At 40.5% G+C, this 11728-nt stretch overlaps 1 long non-coding RNA gene across 1 annotated transcript; it reads right to left on the minus strand.

Moving 5' to 3' along the window:
* Nucleotides 1–3368: 3368 nt before the first annotated feature.
* On the minus strand, nt 3369–10741 carry LOC121496194. Its single transcript, XR_005989122.1, has 5 exons — nt 10559–10741; nt 8265–8542; nt 8097–8179; nt 7480–7589; nt 3369–5656 (listed from the first exon to the last, which is right to left on the minus strand). It is a non-coding gene; the product is annotated as an uncharacterized LOC121496194 (long non-coding RNA).
* Between the last annotated feature and the right edge of the window lie 987 nt (nt 10742–11728).

The following is an 11728-nucleotide window of genomic DNA, read 5'->3' on the forward strand; positions in this document are numbered from 1 at the left end:
CTTAACCAAGGTGGTGAAGACTTGTACCCTGAACACTGTAAGACAATGAAGAAACTGAAGACTAGACAAGCAAATGGAAAAGTAGCCCATGTTCATGAACAGAACAAATGTTCACACTACCCAGCACAATCTACAGATTCAATGCAATCCCTATCAAAATACCGACAACATTTTTAATAGAACCAGAACAAAGAACACTAAGATTTGTATGGAACCACATAAAAACCTGGAATAGCAATCTTAAGAAAAGCAGAGCTGGAAGTATCACAGTCCCAGATTTCATGATATACTACAAAGCTATAATAAAACCGTATGAAACTGGCATAAAAATAGACACCTCGATCAGTGGAATAGAAAAGAAAGGCCAGAAACAAACCTATGTTTATATAGTCCAGCAACCTACAACAAAGGGAGTGAGAATATACAACGAGAAAAAGATGGTCTCTTCAATAAATGCTGCTGGGAAAATTGGACAGCCACATGCAAAAGAATGAAGCTGGACCACTTCCTTACACCATATAGAAAAATACATGCAAAATGGATTAAAAACCTAAATGTGAGACCCAAAACCATAAAGCTCCTAGAAGGGATTATAGACAGTAATTTCTCAGACATCAGCCATAACATTTTTCTAGAGAGGTCTCCTCAGGCAAGGGCAACAAAAATGAAAATAAACTATCAGAACTACACCAAATTAAAAATCTTTTACCCAGCAAAGGTAATCATCAATGAAATGAAAAGGCAACATACTGAATGAGAAAATAGATATTTGCAAATGATGTGCCTGAAAAGGGAAAAATATCTGAAACATAGGAAGAATTTACTCAACACCAAAAAACACCCCCAAATAATCCGATTAAATAAGCAGAGAATCTGAATAGACATTTTCCTAAAGACCTACAGATGCCCAACACATAGAAAGATCTTCAACATCACTCATCAGGGAAATACAAATCAAAACCACAAGGAGATGTCACATCATCTCTGTGAGAATGGCTAAAATCATAAACATAAAAAATAAGTGTTGACGAGGATGTAGAGAAAAAGGAACCCTCATATTATTGCTGGAATGTAAATTGGGGCAGTCACTATGGGAAACAGTGTGGAGGTTCTTCAAAAAAAATCAAAAATGGATGATGACCCAGTAATTGCACTATGGGGTATTTAACAAAAACATAAGCCCAAACACTGATCTAAAAAGATATACACACCCCTAGGTTAGTGCAGCATTATTTACAATAGCCAAGATATGGAAGCAACTCAACTCTCAATAGATGAAAGATGTGGTGTATATAATCGATTGTTAGTCATAAAGAAAGGAAGGCGATCTGGACATTTGTGACAACCTGGATAGGCCTAGAAGGCATTATGCTAAGTGAAGCCAGAAGACAAGTACTATAGGATTTCATTTATATGTGGACTCTAAAAAACAAATGGAAAAAAAAAAAAGCAGAAATAGATCCACAAACATGGACAACAAACTGATGATTCCTAGAGAATGGGGCGGGGGGAGGGATGCACAAAAGGGTTGAAAGGAAGATCCAGACTTCCAGTTATGGAAAAAATTAAGTCATGGGGATGAAAGGGACAGCACAGAGAATATAGCCAATGGTATTATAATAGTATCGCACGTGACAGATGGCAGCTACATCAGTGAGCGAAGCCTAACGTATGGACTTGTCGAATCACTATGCCTGAAACTAACCGAACATCATGTGTCAACTAGATATCAGTTAAAGAATGAATAGCAGAAATAATAAAAGAGCTCTTAAAAAAAAAATAATGCTAGGGTTCCACCTCCAGAGATTTTCACTAGGCTTAGGTGTTGCCGGGACACCAGATGATCACATGTGCAGCCAAGGGTTCGGGGAGTAATATGGCCAGGGGATAATGGGGGAGTAGTTGAAGCTTGGGCTTTGGGCCAGGGTTTGAGGCATGACAGAAATTCATTCAGATGGTCTTAGAATGAGATAGACAAAGGTCCAAATTGTCACAGGAGGTAGTCACCCCACCCGTTCCCTCCAAACGCACACTTCAGAAGAATGTGGGGAGCCCAACATAAACATCATGGTATTCCTTCTTCCCATTTGTACAGCTCTAAAGCCCTTTCTTGCCAACCTTCACAACAAGACCACAGCTGCTAAGCTTGGTTGCTTTGTTGCGGACCAAGGGTGTAGACACTTCACAGGCTAAGGAATACGTTGTTAGCTACCTATTAGGTTAGTTTTACATATAGGAAAGTCACCTCCAACATCTTTAATATTAAACTAAGGACCATCTTATAAGAATTTCAGTAACCATATATTTGAATGTCATAGAAGATTCTATTGCCCCAGAGTGGATGACTAATGAATCTAGAAAAAAAAAAAAATGGTGAGCACTTTCCACTTGTCGCCAAATTCATGTAACAATAAGGATGAATATAGGATTCACAACTCCACAAAATATAGGGGATCATGAAAAGGCAAGTATTGTTAGATGCATATAGTACATTTTTACTCAAAAATATTTTAAACATTTGAGAGAGAGAGAGAGAATGAGCATGACTGGGGGGAGAGGCAGAGGGAAGCAGACTCCCTGCTAAGGGCAGAGTCCTACAAGACCCTGAAATCATGACCTGAGTCCAAACCAAGAGTTGGCTTCTTAACCAACTGTGCCACCCAGGCGCCCCTATAATTTGTAATATAGGACACAGCTCTAGAGTTGTTCATAGTCTAGCAGAGGAAAACCAGGTCAAAACAACTAAACATAGGACTTACTGATCTGATTAAGGGTTGTGAAAGAATAAATGTTCTGTCTAGGAAATCAGAAATTCTTAACGTGGTGGTGTTTTATCAAAGCCTAGAGGAAAGGAAGAAGAGCATCCTAGAAGGGCATTCTAGAAGTAGCATTACCTTAGTGGCACGGCTGAGTCTTTGGAGAGAGGCGAGGGATCCAATGGCTAGCATTTGGAGCAGAGCAAAGATAAAACTGCAAGGGAAAGCTGAGACCTTGAAGGCCTCCGAAAGGCCTCCAGGTGCCTGCTTCACAAGGTTTTAGGTTAGGTCATGGCGCACAAAGAAAATATTTGAGCCCTTGAAGTAGAAAGGATTTGGGGACTGCGTTGAAGTAGAAAGGATTTGGGGACATCTGGATGTGCCTTAGTGGAGTGCTAACTTTAAGTCATTTTGTACGAAACCCCAAAACAAACAATGAGGAAGGACAAAACAGAATTTGAAACAACTTCCCCAAGAATATCCCTTCTAACGTTTTAAAGTAAAACATCAAGCTGGTTTCCGCGAATAACACTCAAAAGATTTTATTGTGAAATACAGAGAATATGCAAAACACACATGCAAAGATAAATGGAATCACTTATTATATGGCAACACTAATTTCTTTGTCCATTCCACTGTTAATGGACTTGGACTAGTCTCGATTTTTGTTTACAAGCAAGGTGGTCACGGACAAGCTTCTCTAAGACGTAGGCTTGGAGTGAGATCACGGAGCCACAGAGCAACGCCGCTTGCACATTAGTGTGCACGTGAACTCACCTGCAGATCTTGTTAAGCTGCTGATTCTGATTTGGTGGGTCTGTGATTCTGCAGCTCCAACAAGCTCTCAAGGGATGCCAATGCCACCAGTCCGTGGGCCGCGTGTTGAGTCACAAGTGAATTTGCTTAAGCTTATTAAAGGCTAGTTTTACTAGGCACAGAGGTTTCTGTTACTCCACATAACCCCCCCCCCCCCATTTAGTATCCTCAGACCTTTACATTTAAGTTAAGTCCAGTTTACTGGGGATCTCGTCGTGTTCTGACTTGCTTTTGCACTCCTGACTAATGATGTCGAGCATTTTCACCACGATGACTGGCTACTCAGATTTTTCTCCTGTGAAGCACCTGTTCGAGTCTTTCCACTGTTTCTATTGGTCTCTCACCCCTACTGATTTTTCAGCATTCTTTGTCCATTCTGGATGCTAGCCTTTTATTGATTTTATGTTGCAAATATTTTTTCGACTTGTGACTCGTCTTTTCACCCACTTTGTGGATTTTTTTTAAAAAATAGTATTGCCATTTAACATTAAAAAAAAAATCTCATTTCAGGAAGCGACAATGTCCCGTGCCCCTATTGCCCCATAACTTCAATCATCCCTGATTTCCAGTATCAAATGCAACACTACTGAGATCACTGTTCCTGGAAGCCATTGTTAGTCTTTGCTTGGCTCTGAGAATGATCTAGAATGATCTTTGTGCAAGAGGAAGCTGGCCGGATCAGGCTTAGTGGCCCCTAGTTTTACTTCAAGGGAGCAGGCTCTTTCAACAAGTTTTCATGAAATGTTTCAATACCATCCAATGAATAGACCAGGAAGTTGCTACCTTTGGGGAGTGAGTAAACGGAAGTTCATCATTTTGATATTGTTGAAACCTTGAAGTCAGGTAGATAACTGCTTTTAAAGATTTAGGAATGTGTTTGCTTTGACAGGTTAGGCTCTACACAATTCCTGGTTAAACTTTTAAAAGTCTTCTCATATTATAGCTGGTAACCCTCAATTAAAAAACAACAACAATCTTTGATCGCATAAAACACCTTAAGCACTGTAACAGCCACCATCTGAAATGCTGTTTAAGAGAAACAACAGCTCCTTTTCTGTTCCCACAGCCCAGTGCGGTATGAACACTTAGAATGATAATACCAATAGATTTCAAATCCAGTTTGTTTTTAGATCAAATCTTTCAAAGTGATGGTGCAACTAATTTTCAGAATACATGACTATCGGAAGACCCCCCTCTGTAACCATGTAGAGGGCGTAACACAGGCAAAGCGGGTGAAAGTATCAAATATTTGTGAAGACAGAGATCGGGGGTGGGGGAGGCTGCTGCTTGCAGGTGGTGGCCCTTCCACCCACCCCAGCTCACATGACACCCCTTCCCCCATCCCGCCATTCCTTAGGCTTGAGCTTCCTGGGCACCTGGGCCATGTTCTCTTTCCATGTTTCAATGGGGAATGTCACCTACAGCAGGCAGCAGAGACCACAAGGTCCTAGAAACAAAGCAGATGTAACTCAACTCAAGCTCCCATCTAAGGAGCTGTAGGAGAGGCTACTTATAGCTGGAGCCTGTGTACCCAGGAGCAGCCTGATTGTTGGCAGGTCAGTGTTTTTGTGCCACACCTGTAGCCTGTTAGCCTTCTCTGCGATGCTGTTGGGAAGCTCTGCTCTAGGAAAGAAGGAGCCTTGGAATACTTTAAGGCAGAGTGAGAAAGACCAAGGGAGGCAGCACATGATTAGAATAGTCATTCTCCACTCTGACTGCACAGTTGTATCTACTGGGTTTGCTTTAAACTATCCTGATAGTTGAGGCCCCTGTCCCAGAGAGTCTGATTTAATTGCTATGAGCGAGGCACAGGCATCAGGAGATTTTTTTAAAGTTTTCCAGGTGATTGAAATGTGCAGGTGGACATGAGAATCACTACACTGGTGTGTCCTGGAGTAGTCGTATCAGCGGGGAGTCTCTGATGCAGGGAGTAAATGGCAGGGTGCAGGGATCTGAATCGTGGCCACCTTCGGAGAATTAATGCACCATTTTCTGCGGAAGCCTCGGGTTTGAGTTGGTGTCCTAGCAATCTGAAACTGGTTCAGCCAAGTTTGGGTTGTCCTGGAAGCTGGAGACACATGTAACTGTGGAGTGGAGAGAGAAACAGCAGACAAAATAACGAGGAAGAGCAAAGAACCCCAGTTCTTCATAGTCAACCCTTCTCAGCCCTGAGGCAGCTGATTCTTGTAATGCAAAGTATCATTCACCAGTCATGCTGGATACCCCTCTTCTTGCTTCTCTTGCTGCTTCAAGTCTCGGTCCCTGAGGTTCTCACCAAGTAGCATGGAGATTGCAAGAGTTGCCTTGGGCAACCCAGGAACATTTTGCAATATTACAGAATTCATCTTACTCTTGAATTTGTATATAAATAAACAGGCCTGGGTGTAACAGGTGAAAATGTGATACTAATTACATTTCTTTGTATTGGCAAGTAGACGTAGGTACTGGATACTAGAGTGGGGCTATTTTATGAAAGTATTTAATACAATTTGCTTTCACAAATTAAGTAAAAATATTGGCCTTTTTGAATAATTTATATTTTTGTCCCTTAGTTTTTAAGGCAATTTTGAATATTTATTTATTTTTAAAGATTTATTTATTTGAGAGAGAGAGAATATGTGTGTGTGTGTGTGTGTGTGTGTGTGTGTGTGTGCTCGTGCATGGGTAGGGGCAGAAGGAGGGGGGAGAGAGTGAGGCTGAGTGTGGAGCCCAACGTGAGGCTCAATTTCAGGACCCTGAGATCATCATCTGAGCTGAAACCATGAGGCCGACGCTTAACGGAATTACCGCCCTGGTGCCCTGGCAGTTTTGAATATTTAGAGAAAAATAATTTTTGAAGACATGAGACTTTTCTAATTTTGTGAATTTCTAACTTTTAATTGACATTTTGAGATTAAAACATATTCAAAATTTGAATATTTGAAAACAACCACACATTGTTTTTTAATCCTTTAGATCACTGAAATGAGTTCAAGTCAAGATCATAGGAGAAATAGTGACAGGAAGGAAAAAACTAAAAGAGAAAATAGAACATTTTCAAATAAGGCTGCTGAAACTTTAAAAGCCAACAGCAATAAAAATTAGAGGATGCTATTGAGCATAACCCATATAAAATTCAGAAATAAGGCACTATAAGTTATTATTAGCAAAATTTAATTATTTATGAAAATAAGAAAATTATTCTAATCAAATCCACACCTTGATTTCAAGTCTGATTAAATTCTTGCAACTTCATATTATTTGGTAAACGATTCTTTAGCTACTAATTAAAACATTGAGATGGAAAAGAAGTTTTCAGGATGCCTGAGTGGCTCAGAGGTTGAGCATCTATCTATCTTTGGCTCAGGTTGTGATCCTGGGGTCCTGGGATCGAGTCTCCATTGGGCTCCCTGCATGGAGCCTGCTTCTCCCTCTGCCTGTGTCTCTGCCTTTCTCTCTCTCTCTCTCTCTCTCTCTCTCTCTGTGTGTGTGTTTCTCATGAATAAATGAATAAAATCTTTTAAAAAACTTTCATGTCAAATACATAATTCAGAAGTAACAAATGTAACTCTGAGTTGCACTTTATGAAATAAAATTATATACATAAACCCAGCAGACTGATCAAAAAGGACAAAATCTCAGGTGTGTTACTAAATATGTTGGATAATGATGCTGGAAAATGACTCACGCTTTTGATAGCATGAGATTAATTCTAGCAAAACACGATGTGCTTCAAATTAATGGTAATGATTTTCTACTGGATAAACAAGGTAGAAAATATAGTCTTTCATTTAACACCAAGTCTTTCACACACAGGGTATTAAGCATGTCTTTTTATTCTGATGTTTCAACATCTGGGGCCTTACTGGCCCCGACAGGACTGCCTGACCCAAGGCCAGCCAATTCCTCATGCTAGTAAAGGACTCACCTGCCAGTGTGACTGTCATATGCCTTCCAAGCAATCCCGAGCCTGTATACCTCACCACCTCTCCATCAGGCTCTTACATCCAGAAAGCCATGATCCACCTGTCCTCACCACTCCAGAGCCAAAAAAAAAAAAAATCATGTTAAAAATAGTGTGTCCATCAATAAATAAATGGAGAAAGATTTGGTATACATTCACACACACACAACGGAGTACTACGCAGCCATAAAAAAGAATGAAGTCTTGCCATTTGCAACAAGATGGATGAAGCTAGGGAGTATAATGCTATGTAAAACAAGTCAGAGAAAGACAAATACTATATGATTTCACTCATGTGGAATTTAAGAAACAAATGAACAAAGGGAAAAAAGAGAGAGACACAAATCAAGAAAGAATCTTAACTATAGAGAACAAACTGATGGTCACCAGAGGGGAGTTGGGTGGGGAGACAGGTGAAATAAGTGATGGGGACCAAGGAGGGCACTTGTGAGGAGCACTGGGTGATGTCTGGAAGTGCTGACTCACTATATTGTACACCTGAAACTAACATAACACTGTATGTTAACTACACTGGAATCAAAATTTAAAAAATTTTAAGAATCTGTAGTGTGAATTCCCACCATGTGTCCCAAGGATGGAAGCCAAAGGTTTCCCGGTGACTTCTCCAACTGTCTTCCACCAGCATGGTGTTTGCTCCTCCTGGCTGAAAACCAAACACAGGTGTGTTTCTAAAAGTTGGAAGGAAGGGCATGAGCTGAACCCACAGCTCAGATTCTGAAAATGCAAACCTGAGGCCTGACATCCCCAGGAGGTGAAGGCATTGCTCAGCAGCGAGGGCCAGCTCCCGGGCCCCAGACTCGCCAACATTCACCTTGCTTGCCCGCTGCTCCTCTTCCTTCCTGTGCAACCCACAATAAAGGCACTTGCCCATATTTCATCCTTTCTGCACTCTTCTGATGCTGGTGCTTCCCCTTGGTGTCCTGGGGCACCCTTCCTCATGAGAACTGTGAGCAACAAGCCATCTCTCCAACGGCACCCATCTCCTGATTGGTTGGCCTCATCATATCTGAATAATAAAACTGACATTTTAAAACACAGAAAAGAAGCTGTGGACACTTTACATTCCCCATTCAAGGAAGAGTATTTTATTACTCCCGCTCCATATTTTACAACTACGCTTTGGAATTACCTTTGGCCAATGTTGTATTTATGACTGTAAACTGGATTCTCCATGAAAGCGATATGAAACATCACTTGCACATAAAAAGAAGCATGTATGGAACGTCCAGAATTAGGGAGGGGGGAGTATAGAACTGCCAGGACTGGGGGAAAGTGAACAACTAATGATATTGAACAGACAGGTCAATGCTGACTTAGAGCACTGGTTTGAAGTTCTTTTTTTAAAAAAGAAACAACACACCAGTACGAAGCCAAGTATTTTGTGTCCTGGTTAAATAATCTTTGCTTAGCTGACTGCACAATATCTACAGAAAACAAGGGAAAGTAGTATAAATGATTCTGAAACTCGGTGCTGACATAAGACAATGAGACAAAGGGTTATTATCCAGGAAGAAAACTTTAAAATGGAATTTGTGGCTAGAAGAAATGATCATAGTATGTTCAGACAAGAGATTCATATCCAGTTCAATATTTCAGTTTTATATTGATATATTTATATCAGAATGTATCTGATATATTTATATCAGAATTATATATATCAATATATTCAGATTTATATTCAGTTCAATTTGAGGATAGCAGGGACAAATGTCAATTCAGCTAACAGTTACTAGAGGCATTGCTGAATTACCAGAAAAAAAACAGGAAAGTTGATGTGAATATTTCATTCATTTAAAATCTATTATAAAAAGCACAGTTATTGACTTCGGTGATGTGGAGATTAAGCAGCTTTCTATATGATTATTGGCCTCTTTTTTGAAGTAACTAATTTTTTTACTATGTCTATACCTAGATGTCTATTTTTTCCTAGTGGTTTGGAGTTCTTTATATATTCTAGATGAATCTACTGACTGGTATTTCTATATCCACTCTGTGTCTTGCATTTTTACTCCTAATAATATCTTCAATTAGAAACCAAGGATTTCTTCATTTTAATGCAGTCTATTTTACCAATAATGTGCTCCACTATTAGTGGCTTTTCTGTCCTGTTTAAATAATCTTTGCCTTCCCCGAAAACTTACTCTATTATTTCTTCTAAAAGACTTACTGTCTTTTTAAATTTGGACCTGCACTTCAACTAGGATTGGGTTTTGTGTATGATGTGAGGCACAGGTCAAGGTTAATCTTTTCCCACAGGGATATCCACTGGACTAAACACTGTTTATCGAACACTGTTTGCTGCCTCCCCACCCCCCAACCTGCTCTGTGTTGCTACCTTTGCACAGACATTAAGCTGTTTTATTTCAAGGGAATTATTTTCTGTATTGATATGTTTATGTATGGCTTGAAATTTCTTTAATTTAGATTCACTCTCCACTTGGGTTCCTAAATGAATTCAACTTTTTGGGAATGTAATTATGGCCAATAAACAGAAAACAAGGGAAAGTAGTTAGTATAAATGATTCTGAAACCTGGTGCTGACATAAGACAATGAGACAAAGGATTATTATCCAGGAAGAATCCAGGAGTGTCAGTTAGCCTTCAAGCAAGGTACAAATTCTAGTTTCTGGACGGACCAAAATCTTTCTCCATCTCTGACTCCATGCCTCTTTGCATCTATAGACTATAGGCATGAAGAAGTCAGGACTGTTAGATACATGGTTATTTGTTCTCCATGTTCTCAAACTGCCTAAAGACCCACATTGCTTATATTTGCAATCACATTGTCATTGCTGCTTTAAAAAAAAAAAAAAAAGATCGATTGATTGATTTGAAAGAGAGAGAGAGAATGAGCAGGGGAGGGGCAGAGGAAGAGGATCTGAAGCATACACCATCCTAAGCATGGAGCCCAACGCGGGTCTTGACCTCAAGACCCATGAGATAAATAAATGCAATATCACAAAGAGTCAAATGAAATGTCAAAACTTGACAGGGAAGTTATGCCAAATTGAGCAACTTTCACCTGTCGAGTTCGCCTGATTCCTGTAAGCCCCGCGGTCATCAGCAAAACCTACTGGGATCCATAAGTCATTTTCCAAAAGCCACAGATATAGTTGAAATCTTTGGTGAAAACAGAGGCAGAGAAGAGTAGGACTTTCCGTAAATTTCCTTGATGTTCAGTGCCCACATCTGGATCTGTGCACAATGGCACATGCTGTAGAGAGGCCCACAGTGTTCATTTGTGAACAGCAGAGCAGAGACCTGCAGCCTGGGTAACAAGACAGGGCAACACTGACAGGTCAGATGGCTGTGGCTGAGTCCAGGCAGGAAGTCATAAAAGTCAAAACCTACTTTCATAAAAGTAGGTTCACTCTTCTTCCCCAAATCTTTGTAGCAGGTCTAAAGATCACAGGCAGCAGTGCAGAGGATATACCCACGTTGAGATTGGACGGAGGGCTCAGAGCAGGGAAATTGAGACCTGAATTTCCATATCCCCCACCCCGCACTCCCATATAAATGTATGTCTGCAAACATAACTGCCACGTATGTGAACAGAAACAAGTTTCTCCAAAGCTAGGTAGCTTGATAAGTAACTATTTAAATAGTTCAGCTTAGCTTTGGTTGCATTTTGGCAAACATTACAGTACCAATGCCTGGGTCCCTCCTTCTGTGATTTGGATCCAGTTGGTGTGGGCTGAAGCCCTGGCATAAGAAACTCTAAACAGTTACTCAAGTGATTTTTTTTTAAAGATTTTATTTATTTATTCATGAGAGACAGAGACAAGCAGAGGGAGAAGCAGGCTCCCTGTGGGGAGCCCGAAGTGGGACTCGATCCCAGGGCCTCTGGATCACGACCTGAGTCAAAGGCCCAACGCTCAACCACTGAGCCACCCAGGTGCCCCTCAAGTGATCGTGATCCTTAATGTAGAGTCAGGGTGGAGAACCCTCAAATTAGTTTAAACACGGTAGAACTGCAGCCATCACCCTATAAACCAGGAAACCATCCCCAAGAATATGAGCCCAAACTGCTGGGAAGGGGTTTTCCACTAATGATCAGATTCAGAATGAGTTGACGGGAAATGTACATATTATGGAACAAGGGATCAACCTGCTCCTGGATGTGAACTTATTATTATTTCAATTTTTAAATTTTAAGTGGTTTCTATGCCCAACACGGGGCCTGAACTCATGG

Source organism: Vulpes lagopus, chromosome 7 (genome assembly GCF_018345385.1).
Source record: "Vulpes lagopus strain Blue_001 chromosome 7, ASM1834538v1, whole genome shotgun sequence".
In the NCBI taxonomy this organism is placed as follows: Eukaryota; Metazoa; Chordata; class Mammalia; order Carnivora; family Canidae; genus Vulpes; species Vulpes lagopus.